This window comes from Miscanthus floridulus, chromosome 15 (assembly GCF_019320115.1).
Source record: "Miscanthus floridulus cultivar M001 chromosome 15, ASM1932011v1, whole genome shotgun sequence".
Classification (NCBI taxonomy): Eukaryota; Viridiplantae; Streptophyta; class Magnoliopsida; order Poales; family Poaceae; genus Miscanthus; species Miscanthus floridulus.
The window spans coordinates 4,491,945-4,518,357 of NC_089594.1; the positions used below are offsets into that span (position 1 = coordinate 4,491,945).

Below are 26,413 nucleotides of genomic sequence, written 5' to 3' on the forward strand. Positions count from 1 at the left end.
TGGTGTTTGTGTATCACTGCCCCTGATGTTACACTTATACCGATCGCTAGTGTTTATAATGCATGCGTGTTGGGTGTTGCCTTACAATGCAATAATGTGTGCCTTCCATTAAACAGTGGAACAAACATTTAAATATCCCTACTTTATTTCTATTATTAGTATCACACGCTTTGTCAAAAACAAAAGTAAAAAAGAAAAGAAAAGAAGAAAAGAGAAAAGCGGTCACACTCTCTAGTAGCTACTACCCTGTGATGTCCGTGGCAATATTCCAAAGTGCTAACGCGTATTAGAGACGAAATATACCTGCTTTGTTGTCAGTTATTCCTGTCTCTGAACTTTCCCGCCTTTGATGTTCCCCTCCTTTCGTGATGGTCACAGTATTAATCGTCCAACCGCGCACCACAACTGCTGGTAGATCGATCTGCATGCAAGGCTTGTTTGGATGGAAACTAAACAGGGCAGGCGTTGCCTTGCCTTGCCTAGCCAGGTAAAATTTTGGGCCACTATCGTCCAAACAACCCGCAATGTCTTCAATTCAACAGTCGAAAGCAAGTGCTCCAATTCTAATTCGATATAGTGTAGCCCTTCCAAAACTTCAGAGACAAAAAACCAAAGAAGGCTAAGCGAAATCCCTGAGATATATGGTTTAATCCTTAACGTGACTCTTCTGAGTTTTCTTGTGTAAAACCGCATGCGTTCTCCTTAAGCGAAATAGCTGTGCCCGTGCTGAATTTTTCAAAAGAAATAGGATCTATACAAAGATTAAAGTGGAAAACTCTTTGCATTCGCTGCCCTTTGCGTGTCATGGTGATATTCTAAGTTCTCACATGTTACAGATGCCCTGCTTTAATTTACTTTTGCTTTTTTAATAAACTAACATTGTCAATGTGGCAGGCTATCTCTGTTGTTGGTTCGTCAGCACTGTGAGTACTTAGAATGTTAAGAACCAATTCCCTCGGTGCCATTAGAAATTTTATGATTTTTCTCTGTGCCATTAAAATTGCTGAATTTTCTTATCAGCCACTGCTGAATTTTACTCCCATATTTAAAGATATATAACCGTTTGCACGATCCAGCAAGTGCGGCCTGCCCAGTCCAAATTTTCATTTCGTGGCAGCAGCTGAAGGATCACATCACATGAATTAATATTGGATATGCCATCTCCACGTGTTTGACAGAGTAATTCAATTCCCTGTTGAGCAAATCATTCCTTGTGAGCACGCGCGCGTATATCCTTTCTTGTAGCTGTCTAGCCAGTCGATACACCTTTGACAAACTTAAAATTCTATCTTGCTCTGATGCTCTCCTTGTTAGTGTAATCTCTGTACTCTACAGCCAAAAGTAATTTATTTGCCATCGACTCCACCAATAATATATATATATCAGACACACAATACGTACATCAGTCCACCAGGTTAACATACAATAATTATCATCAACAAAATTTTCATCAACAATAAAACCAGTCAACTCTCCATAAATAACCCCAGCTGTTTGGTTCAAGGGCATGCTTAAGCCTGCAACTAATTAAAAACTCTAATTCCTATCATATTGCTGCTCTGGCATGGCCATAAAGGGCTTGAATGTGAGCACAAGTCCAAGAAACTCGACGACGCTCAGGAGAAAGAACACCATCGGATCACCTGTATGTGGATTGATTGTGGAATCAGAAGAAAATTGGAAATAGAGTGTCATAACCCTCGAGTACAGCAGCAGCAACCATAATGAGAAGTAGTGACTAAAATATCCAAAGGAGTTAATATAGCCTGTGAATGCATCAAAAAGATAAAACTTGACCTGGAAAGAAGAAAGCCTGCTGGCGTCTCTGTGCCCAGGAAAACCTGCATTTGAAATTTTGCATGTATTAGACTGTCTCCAACGGTGAGCACTCAAACCCAACACCCATTTAGTAGTTTGGGGCGCCAACAGTAAAAAAGGGCTTGACCCATTTTCTCCCTTCTCCAACAACCACAGGCGACCCATTCTTCCTCTTCTCCGTCGGCGGCGTGGGTTTCGGAGCGGCGGCGGCGCCCGCACGCCTGCGACCAGGGCACTAGGAGCAGCGGCGGTGCCCGCACGCCTGCGGCCTGCAGGGCCGGGCAGGACCAGATCCACACAGGCGCCGGCGGCATCTCCGGCGAGCACAGGCTCCGCGCGGCTCCTCCGGCGAGCACGGGCTCCGGCGGCTCCTCCGGTGTGGGCCCGCTGCTCCTCTCCACGCCGGCCGCACCCACGCCCCATCCCGCTCCTCGCCTCGACCAGCTCCCCGTCTCGCCCGCTGGCCGCGGACTCGCCTGGAAGCACCGGCGGCTCGCCATAGCGGGCTCGCCTCGCCGAGCTGACCGCGCCGTCGAGGGCCGCGCTGTCGACTAGGGAGGTGGAGGGGGAGGCCACCGCGCGTCGACCAGGGAGGAGGAGGGGTCGGCCGCTCCACGCCGCTCGCCTCGCCGCCGGCCGCTCCACGCTGCGGGGCCCACCGCTACGGGCACGCCAGAGGTTTGCGTCGTCGTTCAACGAGGACGCTTTTTTGCGTTTCGGTGCAGCAGGGGCGCAAAATGCGTAGCCTCTTTGGGTCTTCTGTTGGAGAGGTTTTTGGTTACCTAAATACATTGTGCACGCTGCATTTTGGGTTTGGGTACCAAAATAGCAACCGAAACCCAAAATTATTTGGCAGTGCTTTGGGATTAAGTACTAGAAATCCAAGATTATTCTAACTGAGACCTAATGAAAAATTAAATATCTCACAGAAGTGGTGAGTAACTAAAGTATATACTACTCACACAATGCCAGTCCCAGCAAGAGCGACTGCCTTGAATAAGGACATTACTGTCATGGACAGTCCATTTGCAGCTCCTCTTTGATCTTGAGGCTGAATAATTGCACAGAGATCAGTCAATATCATACTTGTAGGATACAACAACAAAATGGTATTGAAATTGATTTGAACTTATATGCACATACCACAGCGTTATTTTGAAGGATGAAAGTGCTTGTGACGATAGTAATCTGATACAACATGTCATGGATAAACTTATTAACATGAGGTGCAAAAATCCAAAGTGATCTCCAAGTTTATATGAGTCTATAAGTCCATTATAATAATGCAACCACTCCTGATAACAGTAGATTTATTTTCTATCTAGAATATATAAGAAAGAAATGTCATAAATGGACAAAATTTGTTCTGAAAATACCAAGGCGATGGAGAAAAGAAAATACTCACACCAAGATTATTTTTTAATACTGATGCAATATTCAAAATGATGGATAGTCCAGTTCCTGAGAGATGTCATATAGGGATATGCAAAGAGAAGAGGTATGCACAGAATCTGCAAGATCATGCACCACATTAGACATGCAGCCAAATGAGTTAAAGCTTATCAGCAGAACTACAGTTTTTACTCACAGCTGCAATTCGAGAAGACTTGATAGCAGGTCCAAGAATTTTATTAATCCAAGGATATACAGAGAGTTGATATATAATAAGACTGACACCTGGAGATGCAAGAGGCAGATACTGTGATTTGTCAGTGTTGATATAAAAATAAATAGAAAAGGTCATGTGTAAATAGCAGTGCCGTTGAGAAGAAAAGTACAATAGCTAGGGAAGACTTTGAATACTCTAGCTTGGGGTAAAATTAACAGTTCACGTCCACTGTTGATAATCATGGACAGCTACAATTGTCAAAGTTTATAGTAGCATAGTTTTAAAATATACTTCTGGGAAAATATGTGTGATGCCGGTTATTTCCTAGCACCTTAAGTTGTGATAGAATAACCAGCACACACACAATACAATACTGGTAACACTGATAAAAGTACAAAAATAATAAGTCTTACCTGTTATTGAAAGCACTTGACCTACATCCTGAGATGATAAGCTAAGGCCACCATACTTCTTGTCACTTTCAGCCCATAAAGAGAAGACCTAAAGTCATAGTATTTAGTTCTCATAACCCAAAGTTAGTACATTAAGTAGTATAATAACGCAGCCACTACTAGACAATCACTGTCGGTTGCTTTGGTCGTACCAGCAGTGATAGATGGACTTTCACTCCGGTTTGTGGCTACAACCAACAGTGATAGACAGTCTACTATCATTGCCGGTTGTAGCCATGAATTAGCAGTGAAAGTCCACATATATCACTACCAGTTTGTGGCTTAAATCGTCAATTGATAAACTGTTTTCGCAAAATATATATATATATATATAATCTTTTCATATGAGGTCAAATCAAAATAAACTTTTGACCAAAATTGTAGAGTTCAAAGAGAACTAAAACTGTGTAGTTGACAACATTTTAATTAAGATATAGTTTACATGTACAAATATTCAATATAAATTCTCAGATCAAATTTGAGATGGTTAACAATGTCGAATGGATACAAAGTCAACATCAAAGTTGTAGTACTCAACGAGATGTACAACTTTGCAGATAATAACTTATTCATTTGAGATCATTTAGAGTGTCAAATATATAATATAAGATTTGTAAATTTGTCGTTAAAAGAATAGCGGTAGTGTTGTATAACCTGTATTGTCACAAGTGTTGCATAGCTCAGCTGGTATGGACACTCGAGATAATCTAGTGTAGTGAATATTTATCATTGGCTACCATAAGTTGATTTTTCTTTTTGAAAAGATCAAGATGCCCAAGAGGGGGGTGAATTGGGCTAATTCTAAATTTTCTTGTAACAATTAAATCCTACGGTTAGCCCAATTAACCTCTTGTGCCTAGAAAAGTGTTTCTATTAATCTAACACACAAATGACTTGCAATCTATGTTCCAAACTTACTCTAGCATGGCAATTCTATGAATGAAAAACAAGTATTGAATTGCTCAAAGTAAATGCTCAAAGTAAATAGAGAGAGAGGAACGCGGCGATGTTTTGCCGAGGTATTGGAGAGTCGCCACTCCCCACTAGTCCTCGTTATAGCACCCGAGCAAGGGTGTAGCTCCCCCTTGATCCGCGCAAGGATCAAGTGCTCTCTACGGGTTGATTCTTCAACACTCCATCGTGGTGAATCACCCACAACCACTCACAACTTGAGTTGGGTCACCCACAAGCTCCGCCGGGTGATCACCAAGCTCCCAATCACCACCAAGCCGTCTAGGTGATGGCGATCACCAAGAGTAACAAGCACGAACTCTCACTTGACCACGCGAAGTCTAATGAGAAAGGTGGATGCAAACTTTGCTACTCTTGATTCACTAATGAGGCTACTCTCTTGGATTCTCAAATCTCAATCACCTCACTAGGACCTTGCTCTTCTTGGCACTCACAAACGTGTTTCTCAGTTGTTGGAATGAGCAAAAGTAACTCCACACATGAGTGGAGCTTCTATTTATAACAAGGGCTGAAAAACGAACCGTTATGTGCCTCTGCGGGGTGACCGGACGCTCCGGTCATGTTGACCGGACGCTCCGGTCAGTTCAACCCGCACACCAGTGTTTAAGTGTTGACCGGACGCGTCCGGTCGCATTTAACCCTCACTGGAACCTTACTGTACTCAACCGGACGCTGAACCCCCAGGGTCCGGTCAGTACTGACCGGACGCGACCGGTCGTGGATTTTCTTCTCTGGAACCTTACTGGAGTCGATAGGACGCTGGACCTCAGCGTCCAGTCACTTGACCACTCAGCGTTCGGTCGTGCCAGACGCAATCTCCTTGATCAAATGAACTGACCGGACCCTGCAGCCAGCATCCGGTCCGACCAGAGCCAGCGTCTGGTCAGCATTTGACCCTCCATTCACTTCCAACTCTCGATCATATGTGAATGAAGTATGCTCCATAGGATCAAAGGGCTGTTGTGGAGCTACCTAGTGCTAGTTTTAACAAGTGTGCACCACACCTAACTCACTAGACTCATCTAGGTCAAGCTACCCGTCCATACACCCCTTAATAGTACGGCCAAAGGAAAAACAAAGTCCTAAACTACTCTAAGTGTCTCTCCAACTCCAATCGACACTTAGAACTAGTCATCCTTAACCTTGTCGTCCATCTTTTGAAAACCGAAACGATTTCCATCGTAGGGGCATGACCACCTTGATTGCCCAATTGATCTCCATTACCATGACCTAACTTAATTGCCTCTGCAAAATACACGTTAGTCATAGTAATATTGTATTGTCATTAATCACCGAAACCCAACTAGGGGCCTAGATGCTTTCAATCTCCCCCTTTTTGGTGATTGATGACAATACCACCTCGAGTATGTGAAAGAGTGAGGTTTTTGACATGCTTGGTTCATATAAGCTTTTGTCAATAAGAACAAAATAGTTAGGCAAGCTTATATGACCCAAGCCAACACGATGTACTCAAAAGATATGAAATAAGCATGAGTACAAGTGGTGAAGGTCATTTGCATCGGAGTAAAGCGCGGAAGCAAAAGCAAATGAGCATTGCACAAGTAATATGACATATAAATAAATTCAAAATAGAGAGAACACATGTCATATATCACAATCACATAGATATCACTATCACATAGATATAATAGTATGCATGAAAGTAAACACACGAATGCATAATAGTAATAGTGTATCACACAAATAAAACTCCAAATGTATATAATAGACTAATAGCTAACTAGGCTCCCCCTAAAAGACGCTCCCCCTGAGTCTACATACTCGAACCCTCTCCCCCTTTGGCGTCAAACACCAAAACCTAAGGGTCGGTCGGCGGGGCTGCAACGGACGAGCCGGGCGCTGAGGTACGAGGAGCAAGCTGGAACTGGGCACCATCATCATCTGACCCTGAGCTCTGTACTGACTAACCCTCTGTGGCTAGAAGCATTGCTGAAGCGGTCTGGGTCTGAGCTGGGGCAGGTGCTGCCTGTGATGCTGCTGGTATGTCTATCGTAGGATCTGAAGATGCGATAGAAGAAGGGAGCCTCTGAGTAGTCACAGCAATGGGAGCTGCTGTAGAAGGACCTAGGGCATGCATATGTGGCAGTGTAGGCATCCCTGTCAACTCGCTAAAAGATGCTCCAAGACTCCTGGAGACTGACGTGTCAGGCACAAATAGCGAGGATGACTGATCCGGTGTGAAGCCCGTTTGAAGTGGTGTGAACTGCAGGGCTACCATTGGCGAGGATAACCACTGGGACACCTGTACTGTGGGAGAAGCAAACGGAGCTAGTGGCTATCCCTGACTCTGAAGCCCACTGGGATGTACTGCTAGAGTCATCATAGTGGTAGTAGGCTGACCAATCTGGGGAGAAGGCTATGGCTGTGGGGCCCCAATGGCTGTCACTACATGCTGCATGAATCCCAAAAGCTGCTGCTGCATGAGTAACTGCTGCTGATGCATCTGCTGCTGCTGTTGCTGGAGGACCTGCTGCTGTTGCTGGAACTCGTCCTGACAAGCCTAAAACTGTGCAAAGTTGGCAGCGGTCTCCTGAGCCTGTCTAGCCTGATCCTGCTACATCCGCTCAAGGATAGCAATCAAAGCGGGGTCCGTCTACGGTGCAGGTGGAGCGGAGCTGGAACTGCTGGCCTCTGCATCATGTCTGCGTGGAGGCATCTGAGGAATAGGTAGGTAGTCGTCATCCGAACTATCACTAGACTCGCTCCTCTCCCCCTGAGCCTCAAGCTGCTCCTCCTCAGTAGCTGCTATGTTCCTGATAATCTCGTCCTACTGAGCTGCAGACTCTGGTATATCTGGACGATGGTGAGGCTGACTGGGTGCCTATGGCGTGCTATGCCTGATCCTTTGTTCCATGTTATAAGCAGGAAACTTGGTGGTGGCACCTCTATACTCTGCAACCATCTCTGGTGTCCTAACTTGCATAGCCTTGAGAATAAGGAATGTGATCCAATGTGCATATGGAAGCTACCTGTGACCCTTGAAGCCCTCAGCTATAGTATCCTCCATCTCTGATAGAAGGAGGTCCCAAATATCAAACACTATCTACTGCATCAGGGCGTTGAGGAGCCAAAGCTGGAGGTGAGTCAAACCCTCTCTATATCCCATCCTAGGAAGTAGTGTCTCCTTATGATAGCCTCTAGCACTCTAGATGTAGGAGTAAGGTCATTGGGGTTCCTCCTCGACCCCTCACCAAAGGGCTCCTTGAAGCAATGGCGCACAAGATCTGTAGGGGGTACCAAACCACCATGAGGACGCCTAGGAGGCTCTTGCTGTCCATTACATACCTCATGTAACTTGATAGGCTGCTCCTGTAGCCTCAGTATCTCCCTGGCCCTCTAACTCATCATCCTATAGTCTCTGCCTCTGAATGCAAAGTGTATAAAGTTATGATGTGGGTCAATATAGAGCAAAGCATAGAACTACCGAACCCAAGATGGTACATACAATCCTGTTCGGCCAATCAGATATGTCAGCCCTGACAGATATGCAAGGTAGGGGCAAATGTGCTCTCCAGCTGCTGCGACTATAGCCTCTATGCTGCAGACTCTCTGAGATCTGAAGACTGCTCCACTGTTCAGGTAGGCATTATAGAAATCCTCCTACAGTGGCGTGTAGAAACCCTCTGCTGCTCTCTCATCCCTCCTGGGTGGAAACCACACATAAAACTCCACGAAGCAAAGCTGCTGAACCTGCTTGGCCGTGGCGGCCCTCAAGTCAAGGTGGGTCACTGGAGGCGGACCCTATGGTCTAGGTGGTGGACGAGATCCCCTCTGTTGTGTCAGTGGCCTTGGTGAGACTGCAACATGAGTACGACCAGAGCGACGTAGCTAGGGCTGTGGTGCTTGCTCGGTCTCCTCTGCCTGCTCTCCCTCTTGAGGCTGCTCTATCAGCTCTGCTAACGAGGGCTGCTGTTGTGGCTCCTACTAGGACTCCCCCTGAGGCTGAGGCTCCTCAATAGCCAGACGTCGCCCTGCCATCATGACAGTCCTAGGTAGACCACCATGAAGACACTCAATATGCTCCAGTCAGCCCTGCGCCTCTGGTGACAGATGATCTGCTATAACAACTCCACTATGAGCACCTCCTCTCTCGGCACGCTCTGCGGCCTCTACAACAGCTGATGCTCTGGCTGTCTCTGCATCAGGGTACTTGTGCTTCTTGGATGCAATCTTCTTCGTTGCCTTGCCTTTAGGATATGCAGGCAAGCGAGGCGGAGGCCTCCGATCATCATCTCCTAGACCACCACCAACATTTTTGGTGCGAGCCATCTGATTGGACTAGAACCACTGCCGCTGACAAGATCAACTGTCCACTGACACTTTCGAGGCTTGGCCTCGATCCGTACTCGTGAGCTTGGCTCTGAGTTAACTGACAACAACACCTATCACCTCAATGACATCAACTCGCTGCATGATGGAATAGATAGATATACGAATAAGTACGATATTTCTAATAGATGCGAAACCCTAAGAGAGCAAGCAATTTAGATGCGAAATAGAAGCGACTGGCTTGCTACCTGACGAACTAGCGATCCGAGAAGAAGAGAAGCGACCCGAGGGGAACCACCGACTCGGCTAGGGTTAGGGTTCCGACTCGACAAAGACTGGTGACGCAAGCGGTGAATCGATGGTCGAGAGGATGAAGGACATGAGCTCGGCGATTAGGGCAAGTGCAATGGCAATGCTGCTGTGGTGGAGCTTGGCTGCATGGCTAGAGCTAGGACTGGGGTGCTTGGCGGCGCTGGAGAGGTTTGAGCAGCGGGCACGGTGGCAGCTCTAGACAGGGCGCTGTGTGGGAGCACGGCGTGGCAGCGCGAGAAGTGGAGGCGCGAGGGCGAGCTGGCACAGGGCGAGTGCGGCAGTGATGCTTGAGCGCGGTGGTGCGAGGAGCTCAGCGCGGGCTGTCGTGGCTGCGGCGGCTAGGGCAGAGGCGAACACGACAGCACGGCAAAGGGCTCGAGCGTTGATGTCGGCGCGAGAAAAACGAATTAGGTCAGACCGCCTACGATTTAGATTAAATAGGGTGGCCGCACACGGATCAGAAAAGGAAACGAAGAAGGATTCTGAAACCGCACGAAAACTACTGACCGGACGCTCCGGTGGTAGCGACCGAACGCTACCACCCAGCGTTCGGTCGATTCCAGAGAGGTCCAATACCTCTGGAATCATGACCGGACGCATTCGGTGGACACCGACCGGACGCAGCCAGAGTCCGGTCACTCCTTCGCAACGAGTTCACCTCCTGTGAACTGATCGGACATTGGACTACAGAGTCTGGTGCAACGTCCGGTCACTCTTTTCTAGCAAATCTTCAAGGATCCTTCGCGCTTCGGCGGTGGACAAAGCCACACTATTTTGTTTCTTGGAGGACCAAGACACAAGTGATCTACCAAGCAAATGGCACCTTCTGGATGTGCTTTTTCTATCAACTTTGCAACTGGCATAATCCGAATCGGAATAACCAACTAATTCAAATGTAGCTCCTTTGGGATACCATAGGCCAATGCTTGGTGTGTGCTTTAGATACCTAAGGATTCTTTTTATGGCAATTAAATGTGTTTCCTTAGGATTAGCTTGAAATCTAGCACACATACACACACTAAACATGATGTCGGGCCTAGATGCGGTTAAATATAACAAGCTACCAATCATGGAACGGTAGAGAGTTTGATCAACCGGGTTACCTCCCTCATCTAGGTCGAGATGTCCATTAGTAGGCATTGGTGTCTTGATTGGCTTACATTCATCCATCTTGAATCTCTTGAGAAGATCTTTTGTGTATTTCTCTTGAGAGATGAAGATGCCTTCTTTCATTTGCTTGACTTGAAAACCAAGAAAGAATGTAAGCTCACCAATCATTGACATCTCGAACTCCTTTGATATCAATTCACCAAATTCTTTGCATGAGTCTTCATTTGATGATCCAAAGAGGATATCATCAACATATACTTGACAAATGAAGATATGCCCATCAAGCTTCTTGGTGAATAGTGTGGTGTCGACCTTCCCAATGGTGAAGCCCTTCTCAATGAGGAAGTCCCAAAGGCGCTCATACCAAGCTCTTGGGGCTTGCTTAAGCCCATATAGTGCCTTGGACAACCAATAAACATGATTAGGATATCTAGGGTCTTCAAACCCAGGAGGTTGATCAACATAGACTAGTTCATTAATAAAGCCATTTAAAAATGTACTTTTCACATCCATTTGATATAGTTTCATTTCATGATGTGATGCATATGCAAGTAGGATACGGATGGCTTCTAATCTTGCAACCGGTGCAAAGGTCTCTCCAAAATCCAAACCTTCAACTTGGGAGAACCCCTTTGCAACTAGTCTTGCCTTATTCCTCACAACAACACCTTGATCATCTTGCTTGTTGCAGAACACCCACTTTGTTCCAATGACTCTTGCACCTTTTGGTCGCTCTTCAAGAGTCCAAACTTCATTGCGAGTGAAGTTGTTCAACTCTTCGTGCATGGCATTGATCCAATCTGGATCTTTAAGAGCTTATTCTATCTTGGTAGGCTCATAGCAAGAGACAAAAGAGTGATGAGCAATAAATGAAGCAAGTTTTTGAATTGGTAGGCTCATAGCAAGAGACAAAAGAGTGATGAGCAATAAATGAAGCAAGTTTTTGAAATCGAGTCATTACACCCTTTGATGGACTCCCTATGATGAGATCTTGTGGATGATCTTGTAGGAGATGTGTATTTCTTCTATTGACCACTTGCGGAGGAGGTTGTGGAGCATCAACATCTTATGCTTATATCACCATTTGCTCATGGGAGACATGAGTATCTTCATTTTCTACTCTCCCATCTTTTTCACCATCTTGTGTCACACTTGATGAAGAAGGTTGCTCAATGACTTGTACATCATCTTTTGGCTTGATGTCTCCCACCGGAATATTCTTCATAGCCTCCCTCAATAGTTCATCACCTACATCATCAAGATTCTCATGTGCTCCTTGGGAGCCATTAGATTCATCAAATTCCACATCATATGTTTCTTCAACCAAGCCAGTGGCATGATTAAATACTCTATATGCTTTGGACTTTGATGAGTAACCAACAAGAAAAGCAATATCACAATGTCTTTGGAACTTCCCTAGGTGTTGCCTCTTTTTGTAGATATAGCATTTGCAACCAAACACCCTAAAGAAGGAGACGTCCGGCTTCTTCCCATTGAGCAACCCATAAGGTGTCTTGCCAAGGAACTTTTGAACGAATAGGCGGTTGGATGCATAGCATGCGGTGTTGATTGCTTCCGCCCATAGAGCTTCAGGGGTGTTGTACTCATCAAACATTGTTCTTGCAAGAGTGATCAATGTCTGGTTCTTCCTCTCAACTACACCATTTTGTTGAGGAGTGTATGTTGCGGAGACCTCATGTTTGATTCCAACTTCATCACAATAGGCTTCTATGTTTGTGTTGTCAAATTCTTTCCCATTGTCACTTCTAATCTTTTTGAGCTTCACTTCAAATTCATTTTGAGCTCTCTTGGCAAACTTCTTGAAGCAAGATGCAACTTCGGATTTGTCATGAAGAAAAAATACCCATGTATACCTTGAATAATCATCAACAATCATAAGACAATAAAGATTTCCTCCCAAACTCTTGTATGTTGTTGGTCCAAATAAATCCATGTGAAGGAGTTCTAGCACTCTTGTGGTTGACATGAAAGCTTTGGTTGGATGAGTATTTGCAACTTGCTTGCCGGCTTGACATGCACTACAAAGCTTGTCCTTCTCAAACTTCACATCCTTCAACTCTCTCACCAACTCATTCTTCATTAGCTTCTTGAGTGAGCTCATCCCAACATGAGCAAGTCTTCTATGCCATAGCCACCCAAGTGTTGTTTTGGTGAATAGGCAAGTCTTCAAATTTGCATCTTCGGAGGTGAAGTCCACTAGATATAATTTGTTGTATCTAAATCCATTGAATATCACTTGATTATCATCTACCTTGGATACAACAACCTCCTTCTCGGTGAACAAGCATTGGAAGCCAAGATCACACAATTGTCCAACGGATAGCAAGTTGAAGCTCAATGAAGCAACATAAAGCACATTGGAGATGGAATGATCATTTGATATTGCCACTTTGCCCAACCCTTTAACCTTGCCCTTTGAGTTATCTTCAAATGTTATTCTCTCTTATCCATCTACCTCTTCATCTAGTGAGGTGAACATACGAGGATCACCGGTCATATGTTGAGTGCAACCACTATCAATAACCCAATGACTTCCACCGGTCTTGTAGTTCACCTATACACAAGAGATTCAAGCTTTAGGAACCCAAACTTGTTGAGGGCCCTTCACCTTCTCAACAAGTGACTTAGCCACCCAAATCTTCTTAGGCCTATTCTTGTTAGGGGGTCCTAAGAACATGACTTTCATCTTTCCACTAGAATCCTTTCTAAGCATGTAGTGAGCATTGAAGGCAAAGGGTCTAGCATGCTTGGGCAAGGGTTGTGGCGGTGGAGTTTGGCACTCATGAGCAAAGTGGCCTTCTTGTCCACACTCAAAACAACTCTTTGGCTTTGGCTTTGGCTTTGATTGTTGTTGTTGAACTTGAGCCTTCTTCTTCTCTACACTTTCCACATATCCAATGCCACTTCTATCCATCTTCATGATGGTGTTCATAAGTAGCTCACTTTGGAGATGCTTGCCTCTTGCAAACTTGCTCAATCCCATCTTGAGATGCTCTTTCTCCATCTTGAGCTTCTTGTTCTCTTCCTCGAGAACATCATTGTTCTTATCTTCCTTGAGCTTCTTGTTCTCTTCTTTGAGCTTCTCATTCTCAAGGATCAACTCTTCATCATGATCAAGAGTTTCTAGCACAATGGTGTTGTGGCTTTTCATCTCTTCAAGATCTTTCATGAGCTTTTCATTTTCATTCTTGAGCTTGACATATTCATCATAGTCATTGCACTCAATCACTTTCTTGCCTTTGCCACTAGATCCTTGCTCAATGCTCTCATCAATAAAATCATCACATGATGTAGCTATATCAATCTTAACAACATGGTTAGTAGCATCATGTGGCTCATTTGGCAAAAATTCTTGAGCAATAACAAGAGTATCATAATTGATCTTTAGAGTTGTATATTCATCTTTTAGCTTGTTGTGGCTAGTGATGAGCTCATTGTGCACCCACTCAAGTTTATCATGTTTATCTTTAAGCTCTTTCTTAGAAGATTTGAGCTCCTTGAGTTTGGATGATATAGCATCATTTGTTTCTTTAAGCTCAACATTAGCCTTTTCCAATGTATCGCATTTTGCTAAGAGTGAATCATTTTTAGCATCAAGCATTTCATTTTTAGCTCTACTCTTTCTAATGATCTTAGTGTATTGTCTTAGTATTTTGACAAGATCATCATATGAAGGTGAATCATCATCATCGCTATCGCTATCATCATCACTAGCTTGCGAATCATCATCATCATCACTACTATCATCATTATTAGTTACCTTGCGTTCACCCTTGGCCATAAGGCATAGGTGTGTAGAGGATGATGGCGATGGTGGCGGTGAAGATGAAAGATCAATAGCAATGGTGGCCACCTTCTCATTTTCACTATCATCATCGGATGATCCACTAGATGAATCAATGTCCATGAGCCAATCATCGACGATGTAGGCCTTTCCACTCTTCTTCTTCTTGTGGAAGTCCCTCTTCTTGCCATCTCTCTTCTTGTATGGCTTGTTCTTCTTCTTCTCATCTTCATCTTCGTTACTTGAGTCATCTTTCTTGCCCTTGTTCTTGTTCTTGAACTTGTCTTTTTGGGCTTGGTGCATTAATGTGCTAGATGACCAAGTTCACCACAATTGAAGCAATCCATTTCGGAGATTGGCTTTCTTCTAGAGCTTATGAAGAACTTCTTCTTCTTGCCATCGAACTTGATGCCACTCTTGTTTAGCTTCTTTAGCATTTTGCCGACTTTCTTCACCATGAGAGCAAGATCTTCATCTTCATCTTCTTCATCACTTGAGCTCTCATACTCAAGTCTTGCTTTGCCCTTATCTTGGCTAGCTTTGAATGCTAAGTCCTTCTCTTTCTTCTTGGTAGAGGATGACCCATCTTGTGGTGTGATGTGCATGTACATCTCATGAGCATTGATCTTTCCCAAGATTTGTGTCGGTGTAGCGGTGGAAAGATCACCTTGGTGTAGCACAGTCACAATATGCCCATATTTGTCAATGGGGAGGACACTCAAGATCTTTCTCACAACATCGGATGGTGACATTTGAGTAAGTCCAAGCCCATTGACTTCCTCTACAAGAACATTCAAACATGAATACATATCATTAGCACATTCTTTGGGAAGCATCTCAAATGAATTTAGCTTTTTAATTATAAGATCATAGCGTTCCTCACGCTCACTCTTGGTTCCCTCATGGAGCGCACAAACGTCCGACCATAGTGCATGGGCGTCTTTGTGGTTCCTTACACGGTTGAACACATCTTTGCAAAGGCCTCTAAAGATGGTGTTTCGAGCCTTTGCATTCCACTTTTCATAATTAACCTCATCGCCTTGTAAGTGTGTAGCATCCCGAGGTTTTGGGAAGCCTTGTGAGGCGGCTCTAAGTATACCAATGTCTAGAGCTTCTAAGTAAACCTCCATGCGGATTTTCCAATATGGAAAGTCATCTCCCTCAAAGATAGGAGGAGGTCCATCCCCATGAGACATCTTGCTCTAAGCGATTAAGCTTAAAAACGTGAGCACGAGGCTCCGATACCAATTGAAAGGATCAGGATGCCCAACAGGGGGTGAATTGGGCTAATTCTAAATTTTCTTGCAATAATTAAATCCTACGGTTAGCCCAATTAACCCCTTGTGCCTAGAAAAGTGTTTCTATTAATCTAACGCGCAAAGGACTTGCAACCTATGTTCCAAACTTACTCTAGCATGGTAATTCTATGAATGTAAAAACAAGTATTGAATTGCTCAAAGTAAATAGAGAGAGAGGAACACGGCGATGTTTTGCTGAGGTATCGGAGAGTCGCCACTCCCCACTAGTCCTCGTTGGAGCACCCGCGCAAGGGTGTAGCTCCCCCTTGATCTGCGCAAGGATCAAGTGCTCTCTACGGGTTGATTCTTTGACACTCCGTCACGGTGAATCACCCACAACCGCTCACAACTTGAGTTGGGTCACCCACAAGCTCCGTCGGGTGATCACCAAGGTCCCAATCACCACCAAGCCGTCTAGGTGATGGCGATCACCAAGAGTAACAAGCATGAACTCTCACTTGACCACGTGAAGTCTAATGAGAAAGGTGGATGCACACTTTGCTACTCTTGATTCACTAATGAGGCTACTCTCTTGGATTCTCAAATCTCAATCACCTCACTAGGACCTTGCTCTTCTTGGCACTCACAAACGTGTTTCTCAGCTGTTGGAATGATCAAAAGTAACTCCACACACGAGTGGAGCTTCTATTTATAACAAGGGCTGAAAAAACGAACCGTTATGTGCCTCTGCGGGGTGACTGGACACTCCGGTCAGTTCAACCCGCACACCAGTGTTTAAGTGTTGACCGGATGCTGGCAGAGTCCGATCATCACTGACCGGACGCATTCGGTCGCATTTAACCCTCACTAGAACCTTACTGTACTCGACCGGACGCTGAACCCCTAGGGTCTGGTCAGTACTGACCGGACGCGTCCGGTGGTAGATTTTCTTCTCTGAAACCTTACTGGAGTCGACCAGATGCTGGACCTCAGCGTCCGTTCGCTTGACCACTCAGCGTCCGGTCGCGTCAGACGCAATCTCCTTGATCAAATGAACTGACCGGACCCTGCAGCCAGCGTCCGGTCAGCATTTGACCCTCCATTCACTTTCAACTCTCGATCATATATGAATGAAGTATGCTCCATAGGATCAAAGGGCTGTGGTGGAGCTACCTAGTGCTATTTTTAACAAGTGTGCACCACACCTAACTCACTAGACTCATCTAGGTCAAGCTACCCGTCCATACCCCCCTTAATAGTACGGCCAAAGGAAAAACAAAGTCCTAAACTACTCTAAGTGTCTCTCTAACTCCAATCGACACTTAGAACTAGTCATCCTTAACCTTGTCGTCCATCGTTTGAAAACCGAAACGATTTCCATCGTAGGGGCATGACCACCTTGATTGCCCAATTGATCTCCATTACCATGACCTAACTTAATTGCCTCTGCAAAACACACATTAGTCATAGTAATCTTGTATTGTCATTAATCACCGAAACCCAACTGGGGGCCTAGATGCTTTCACTTTTGCTTCTACATGTTTTTTGAGGTAATCGATTGTGTGGTTACAAGTGTTGTTGTATATATAGTTACAAATTATATAGTTGTAATCTCTGGTTGTAGGCTTTCATTTATTCATAATTGTAAGGTAATACAAACAATTCCACTTAAAATTGATTTAAATACTTAAAAATAAATATTATATCGGCCCGAATGTAAAAATAATTCAAGAGCACAATTAGTTGTAGAATAATCCAAATTAACTATCTCTTCGCAGCAAGTAACCATCTGACAATAATATCAGGAGTAGGTTATATTTTCAGATATTAAGTAAATCTATACAAAAACAAGTTTATACAATGTATGAAATACGTCTACTAGTCATATTTTTTATCTAATACATGTTTGGAGAATATATAAGTAACAGACATCACATTTAAGATTATTTTTAAAACCAAAAGAAATAAAAAGGTAGAAATATATATACCTCTGTATAAGCCATATCATGAAAGGAGAAGACACAATACATAATTATGGATGACATCAATGGCCAATTCTTGAACAAACTCTTCTTGTCATCCAAGGTAGAATTTTTTTCAACCTTCTCTTTGCAGTCAATCGAATGGGCCTCCAAAGCTTCAACTATTTTATTTTGATTTTCATGAACTTTATGCTTGTGTAGTGTCTCCTAAAAATATTTCAAGGTACTTTACTACATAATGTGGAAGAATAAATTTGAGGGACAAAAGTCAACATCTTATGGATGGAATAATTTAAATCATAAAAAATTCCCTCGTTATTTGTCGTATATCATACATCATTATAATAACACTTATAAAAGGAAAGGACATACCCACTTACCCAGTGTTGAAAGTTCCCACACAAGTTGGAGTATAGGGAAGGGAATTTCTATGCATCCTTATTCTTGTTTATTTTGCAAGGAGGTTGATTCAGACCCTCAACCTTATATGAAACTAAAAAAAGAAAGGTGTTCCCTCAACAGAGAAAACGAACAAAGTTTGTGCTCGACCTTAGTACCATGCAAAAGTTGTTCAATGTTGAAATAAACATATTAGGACCAAACTCTCTTTCTACAATATAGATAGGACTCATGTGTTTTGTAGTGTGTCATATATATTCAGATGATCTTAAATATCAATTATGGCCTGTGGACAGTATATATGTGAATGTTTGATATGTTAGATTGTGCAATATAGATTGGAGAGCATAGAAGCATTTAGAAGATTTTGTGCAATCACAATCATGAGCACGAAAATTATAGCAATCTAACATACCGGCATCCATATGCAGCTTGCAAGAACAACAGTAGCAAAGAGTGATGTGCACAAACCGGGTAAGAAATACGGGAACCTGTCAAGTTTCCACCAAATGTGAGTATTACAGATAGCAAGAAGTATCTAATTTCGATAAAAGAAAGAATACCTTCCAAAGAATCAGTCTGGTGAAAAGATGCCTGGAAATTTTTCTGCACGCTGGCATACAAGAATTGTGTTACGATTTCTAATAAAGCATAGCCAAAAATTGTTACATTCTCTACTATACCAGTGCGAGGTAGCCTCCAAGAGCTGGTCCAATGATCAGACCTATCCCCCAAGCGGTGCTGACCTACAATTACAAGAAATTGAACTTTAGAATAAAAACAGCTACAACAAGAGAAGTTCAAATTCCGTTCATGAATATATTACAAGTGATAGTCCCAGAGCTTCATGTTCAGGTCGGCAAATTTCAATAGCATAAGCCTACAAAATTTGTCCATAAAAGGCATCAGCTGATTACATCTTGCATAAAAGTATTGAACAACAAGCTAATTTACCTACTTTAATTGGCCCAAGCAAACCATTTAATGCACCAAGGAGAAATCTTGTAGCTATTGCCATCCAGTAACTAGTACTAAGCCCAAACAAGGTATTAAATATGACCCTGCAATATTAACAAGATTTATTAGAGAATTGCCATACACTACTACACAAATGATTTTGCAAGACGGTACCCTTTTATTAACGAAGGCGGTCACAAAATCCAACCGCCTCGGTTAATGCCTGCGATTAACAGAGGCGGGCACTTTTTATTTTGTGCCCGCCTCGGGAAATGGATTTACGGAGCCGGGCGTCTTAAGACAACCGCCTCCAAAAATATTTTATTTTCGGAGGCTGTCGACATAAAGAAGCCTGCCTCCGTAAATACATTTTCGGAGGCGGGCGCACTATAAGGCCCGCCTCCTAAAATACTGAGGCCCAAAGGAGCCCAGAAGGCCCGTTACCAGGGTTCCATATATATACCAACACTCAAACGCTAGCTCACTTCATCCACCCTCAGAAGCGCCTCAGCCCCGTGCGGCGCCCTCAGACCCGTGACTCCGCTCCTTCTCGCGTGACTCCGTCACACTACACCACAGCCCTAGAATAGTGACATACGGTCGGTCGGTATAGGTCGATATAGCGACTTTCCATCAGTCGGTATAGATCTATGCCAACACTTACTGGAAGACGCTGAAAGTGGCGTCGGTATAGCCTATGCCGACCGATAAGTTTTTAGCGACCGACTATCAGACGCCTTAGGGGCTATATATACCGACACGTAGTTTGAGGCTATAAATACTTTTAGCAACTAACAGTCCGACGCGAACCATTCACACAGAGACAAAATATATGTTGCTAATCAATACATAATGACCCCAAAATTGTATGTTATCAATGCACAAACATTCATTACAGTATACATTAACCATGCAAACATGGACATTGATTAATATGAGCATAATACATTGACACTGGTTCATTCATGCATACATGAAGTTTGTGCATGAGCAAGCCATCAGCACCTCTACCTCTGCGTCAAAAAAAACACCTCTACCTCTACATCCTATCCTATTTCCTATGAACAAAAGTCATACATCCACCATTTGTTTCCAAAAGCCTAGCTCACTAACACCAAAAGCTCAATACTGAAATTTCACTAACAGTTTTTAGCAAATCTATGGCTTGCATGAAAATCCTTATTCTGTTTTGAATATCTCTTCTCTACAAAAAGTTTGGGCATCTGCAGACGAAGCTTTTGTCTCCCCCTTTATCAGGAAGCAGGAAGGTAGTGTTCTGAAATAAAGCAAGTATATAAAATAAGCTATTGGAAAGCATAGGTTATAGACAGATAATACATTTCATTAATTTGATAAAAACAATGCTTGCACATGGATTGCTACTTCTCTACACAACCAACCCATAAGAATTAAGCAACATAGAACCAGAATTATCTCTTTTCAACCAACCCATAAGAATTCTGCCACTCCAAAGATTTGGGAGGCACCTAAGCAAATAGAGCATGTCATTACCAAAGTAATGTAGGATTCAGAGAGAAAAAAGGGATATTCACCTTTGTGCTATCAACATGTCCTTCTTGAGTGTACCTTCGTACTATAATGCAAGAACTACCAAACATGAGCTAAAATGATTTTTATAGAACAAGCAATGAGGGCTTTGGCATGACAAGTGAGAGGGAGTCTACCCTGGCCATTGCTGATCTTCGTCTGAAGAAGAAACTAGTGGGCCTTGTGTGTCATCAAGAAGGTACTGAGTAATCTCCTACTGTATTTCTTTGGTCAGCACCTCGTTGTTGGCCAATGCTAGATTACCTGAAGTGATCTGCTCTTTACTTGATGCCTTTACAGGCTAGCTTCACTAACCTATATAGAAACACCAAGAGGTCAAACAAATCCAACCAGATACACTTTTCATAGAAAAACAAACAAAAAGGTATGAACAAATGAAATAGTTGTAAAGTTCAAAGGAAAATAAGTTAATTGGATGCAGATAATAAAGTGTATTTGAAAGCTATGTCAGGTTAGTATTTGCAGTTAAGTTCCCATAGACAAACAAACAAACAAAAAATGAATATAAGCAAATAGCCAAAGACCCAGGGTTAATAAGTTACACATGCAGGGAGTTTAAAGTTATTCGAGCCAAAGTCGTTAATAATAAAATATGCTTTCTGAAATATATCTTATAGAGCCCAAGCTAAGTAAATTGCTGCAGTTAACTTCCCATTGGATGCTGTATTTGCATCATAGAATCAAAAAGTTTATTATCTAAAATTTCTAGGACATGGACAAATCAAAGAAATTTCAAATACAGTTATTGAAGAGTGTGATTGCAATGTATCAACATCACAAATAGCTGTTTGATGAAAGTAAAAAATGCAAGGGCCCAAAATATGAACTAATATGAAATGTTGCCCCACATTTCAGATCAACATCTATACAATTTAATTTCCTCCTACAAATAAACACATGATAAAGAATTCTTACACACTCAACTGAACTATCTATGTATATATCATAAAGAGAGGAACAAGATAGTGTATTCTTACAGCTTCAGTAGGTGTCTGAGGGCAGAAAAAGATGTCTGAAATATGAATACATCTAGTGAAGTTATTATACTACATATAACTGCACCCACAGATGTAAAAAAAATTAGTCAACACCTTGTAGCAAATGAAAAGCATGAATTCACATGAAAGCAGATAGTGATTTTTATTTAGCTCTGTCAATTTACCAATCTCTGCATGAATTGGGCCTTTCCTTCTTTGAAGAAAAGTTCCTACGCAAATACCAACCTATCACAATTCTGTACAATTCAACACAAACTCACAAATGCTATGCAACACTATCAACAAGGTAATGAAAAGCTCAGAAACACAGTAAAGTAGTGCAATTTTGCGGATTAGTAGATTATTTGAAAACAAAGTAGTGAATTAAAGTAGTGCAAGTAAGTTGATACCTAAAATTGGAAAACAAAATAGTACAGTACATAGATTAGGCCAAAAATGTAAGTTTGCATTTTTGTTATGGTTTTCCAAACCTTGGTGACAACAAACCAACTACCATGGATAATATGTGCATGGCTAGACCAGCAGTAAATGCACATTAGGAAATTTACTTATCATGCCAGAATACAAAATTATGGTTTTCTTTTCCATTGACTCGGCTGCTTTTCCAGATCTGGTGAACTACAACAGTAAATGAACATTAGGAAAATTTACTTACCACTAGAACATTAGGCGCCCTGGCATGACGACAACAGTAGAAATTTCTATGCATTTCAATAAACATGGCCAAACAATTACACAGCCATGAAATTGTAAAGCCTCAAGCATACGATGGTACCAAGATCTAAAATAGGCACAGGAAATGATATAGATAGAACTCATTCCATTTCAGGGGCATGACAAACTTCAGTAAAATGCTCAATTACAGAGCATATAAGTCAAAGTTAATCGTACTCCTGAGATGGAGACATGGAGCTGGGATGAAACAAACGAGTGTTTAAAGTAAGATTAGATTATGTTGGTCCAGGGGAACGACTGTATCTGCAGACGATCCTGCTATGCTGATTGACTAATGACTAGAAAGGCAGGGCACAATACCATGGCAAATCTCTTTATAAGATGGCAAATTATGTTTTCCTACTAAGAGCCCATGAGTGGTTAAATTTAGAAACAAAGTTGCTAAATTCACTAATTTGGAACAAGGGCATAGCCCTGACACAATACAGAACACTAATTTTGTGATTATATTATCTGAACAAACGGGTAAAAATAAAATCGTGGAATCATAAGCAGCAGCTAAAAATGAAACATTGGCACACTCATTTGCTTATCACCTCACGCAACCTTCAGCTTTAGCTAGCGAAGATAAGTACAAAGTGTTTTTATATATGTTATCATCAAGATACACCTGTGTTCCAACAACAATCGTTCACAGTAATATATCTATAGTTCTTTTCCACTATTCTGTGATGCTATCATGCTGGTAACATTTTGAGGAAAGCAGGTTTCAGAGCACAAAGGCAAAGCAAGAGCAGGGTGCAGATGGTGCTTCGAATTCTATCGTGCGAGCAGGAGGCAGCAGGTTTTAATAAACCTAATACCAAAATACAAAGTTTGGTTTTTCTTTGCCATTGACTCGTCTGCTTGTTCAGATCTTGGCTACACTAAGGAACATAGCAGGAACAAAACAATAGCATCAATAGATTCGCACAGATCTTGGAACAGAATAGGGGGTCATCGATATCAGTACCATGGATAATCTGTGCCTGCCTATAGCTATGGGATCCAGTAGAATCTAACCAAGCAGCCGACAGTGATGTAGAGTGGAATAATCAAAATTGAAATCTCGAGAGAATAAATCCATGACATTCTCATCCGGATCTCCTATCCCCAAGTAGCAGAAGCAACGGCAAACCCCACCCCCACCTGCAGCGGATTAGATCAGGACCAAGGGGACCTACAAGGCAGGGAGAAAGGCACAAGCAGTTGGTTACCTGGTGCCGGAAGATGGGGTGAACGGGGAGGTGGGGGAGGACCACGCCCTGTGCCTCGTGGCCATCAGTCAGTCGGGCGGCGGGATGAGCTCGAACAAAGTAGCAGCGGTGGTGATGGCGGCGGCACGCTTCTCTTCCCGAGCACCGCTCTTCTCTTCCTTCTCCTTGGGCTGCCCCTTTGAGCTGCGCGTTGAATCGAGCTTGATTTGGGGGAAGATGAAGGGCTGGGAACCAGTGGAGGGGCGGCGGGGGAATTTGGTCAGCTGATGTCAAGTTAGCGGGTGGCGGAGAATTGGGGCGGTGGCAGCGAGGGTTTGGCGCAGACCGTGGAGGACGGCGGGACTGAGGGGAGGCTGGCGGCGGCGGCTGGGGAGTTGGTGCGGGCGACGGCTGAAAATGTGAAGAGGTAGGGTTTGAAGCGGAGGGGCATCTGGCCTTGAAATTTTTGGGGAACGCGCCTTTTTCCGTTTCCAGCGCTCTCGAAGCATGACCCTATAGCGACCGAAGGTATGTCTTTTTTACTGTTTTATGCCAACTGATGGTTCAACATTACAGCTAAATATTTTTAGCAACCAATAGTTCGTCTGAAAAAGTATATTTACCGACACTTAGTCCGTGGAGCAGTTATAGCGATCAACTGTTCAACGGTATTACTGAACTTATAACGACACACATGTGACGCTATATCAGTGTCGTGGTGTACTACCACCCTCCGCGCTCCCTCTCCGCTCACTCTCCCCGCTTCGCTTGCACGTCCCTCTCCTCTCCACCCCCCTCCCGTTCAGCGCTCGCGCCCCCTCTCCCTCTCTGTTTCTCGCAGGCAGAGCACGGTGGCCGGCGACGGCCCTCTCTATTTCTCTAGCGCGGAGCACGGTGGCCGCGCGGCAACCCTCTCTGTCTCTCTCGCGCAGAGCATGGCGGATCCCGACGGCTAAAGGACCACGGAGGTGGATCCCGGCGGCCACCACCAGATCCGGCGAGGAGGAGCCCGATCCAGCGGCGGCGCGGCTCCAGTGGCCGGATCCCGGCGGCCAGAGGAGCACGGAGGTGGATCCCGGTGCCCATCTCCTCCATCGGCGAACGGCCCCCACCTCCTCCACAACAACGGCGTCCATCTCCTCCAACACGACGACGGCGGCGGAGGATCCGGCGCGGATCCAGCGATGGGGACCGACACGGGGTGCTGGCGGCGCAAATCCGGCGTTGGGGGCTGGCACGGGGTGTGCTGGCGGTGCGGATCCAGCGATGGGTGCTGGCGGAGCTGTGGATCCAGCTAGCGGCGGCGGTGGCCCGTGGATGGGCTCGACGGGCCCGTGGACGGGCTCGACGGGCGTGTCCACAGGATTTTCTTTTCTTTTTGTATTGATTAACCGAGGCGGGCAAAGCGCCCGCCTCCATGGTCTGTGCATTAACCGTGACCTTCGATTGAAGGTGGTTGCTTTTCCTGCCTCCAAAAATCCAAAACGCCCGCCTCCATAGAGTTTTCTGTACTAGTGATATAAAATGAAATTCATTATAAGATAGGAATGAAAGAATTAATGCTTTAGTCAATACTGATGGAAGCAAAAACATTTACTAACACAGACAAAATGCCAACCATGACTACTGGCTTTCTCCCTGCTATTCCCCAAACAGTTGAAGTCAAGCATCTACCAAGCATAAATGAAGCGCCTGAAAATTGTCCAGAAAAAGTTCAAAACATCATATATATACCCAACCATCTCACATGTGAATGAATCAGCAATTTATGAGGACTAACCCAGAAATCAAGCATAGAAACCAATATCTTCTGTTCTTTTTGCATCATGCAAGTCTCTTATCTGAGAAAGAGATAAACTTATTAGCTAAAACAAATATGCACGCCGGCGCATATATATGGAAAGAAATGTGAGGGGCTGATGAGAATTAATATTGACAAATTAATAGTTCTATCACTAGATTATTGATATATATACATAACAGTGAAAGATCCTTAGGATTTAGGTTAAGAGGAATCATGACATACATACCATGAAATACAAAAAAGGGAATAGTGATGACACCGGTAAAGCTGAATAGGGCAGGAGAAATATAAGTGTTAATAAATGTACACTGAACTTTTTGCAAAAGAGAAAAAAAAACATATGGACCACTTACCGCTAGAATGATAGTATTCCATAGTCAGCAATAATTAGAAAATGATTATCCAGCGCGGCAACAGGTAAAATTGCGTACATGGAAAGGGACAGTGAAAAATAGAAAAATAGCCTATTTTTGTAAAAAAAAAATCAAGAAAAATTATTGGTAAGTGTTTCTAACGTTATTTATAGAGTGCTTAAGCATGACTTTTTTTATTATAACAGTGTTCTCTAGATGGTTCTTATAGTACCCTTGACATATAGTAATAACCTTTTCCTCGATCTGGTACATCTGAATGTCTAATAACCACCCAATTCCTCTGAACTTTTGACCGTGAAAAGGAAAAAAAAAGTTTCCTAGAATATCAAGAGATATACAAGCCAGAATATTTTTTTCCATTATCATCTTAGGAGAAAATCCAAGCAGGTTGGGAGGACGGAATTCCAATCCATACCAGTAGAAAGGCAGATGATCCAGACATACAAGAACTCCTTGTATGGCATCCCCTCCTGGAGGTCCTTCTTCTGGTCGTAAGCACAGTCTGGGCACCCCGGATGGTACTTCTTCTCCAGCAACGGCGAACTGCTGCTCTCCTCCATTGGTGGCCACAAAATGTAATCCTCAACTCTGACGAGCTTTTTGCTCAGAGAACAAGAAGAGGAGGACGTGCTCTTACACCCTCTTTTCTATATACAGAGAGGAAAATATTGTGGTGTTGGTGAGTTCCAAGCTGATAGACATGTACAACTGTATGTATACTGCGTCAAGATCGCCAAGAAGACGACGACGACGGAAGAAGCCAAATGGTACTGCACTGCGGCGCCGTTGCGATGGTTTGGGTGACCCATGCCGC

General features: G+C 43.6%; 1 pseudogene; it reads right to left on the minus strand.

The window, feature by feature from the left end:
* Positions 1-1,536: 1,536 nt before the first annotated feature.
* LOC136508423 (protein ZINC INDUCED FACILITATOR-LIKE 1-like) lies at positions 1,537-26,159 on the minus strand (annotated as a pseudogene).
* Between the last annotated feature and the right edge of the window lie 254 nt (positions 26,160-26,413).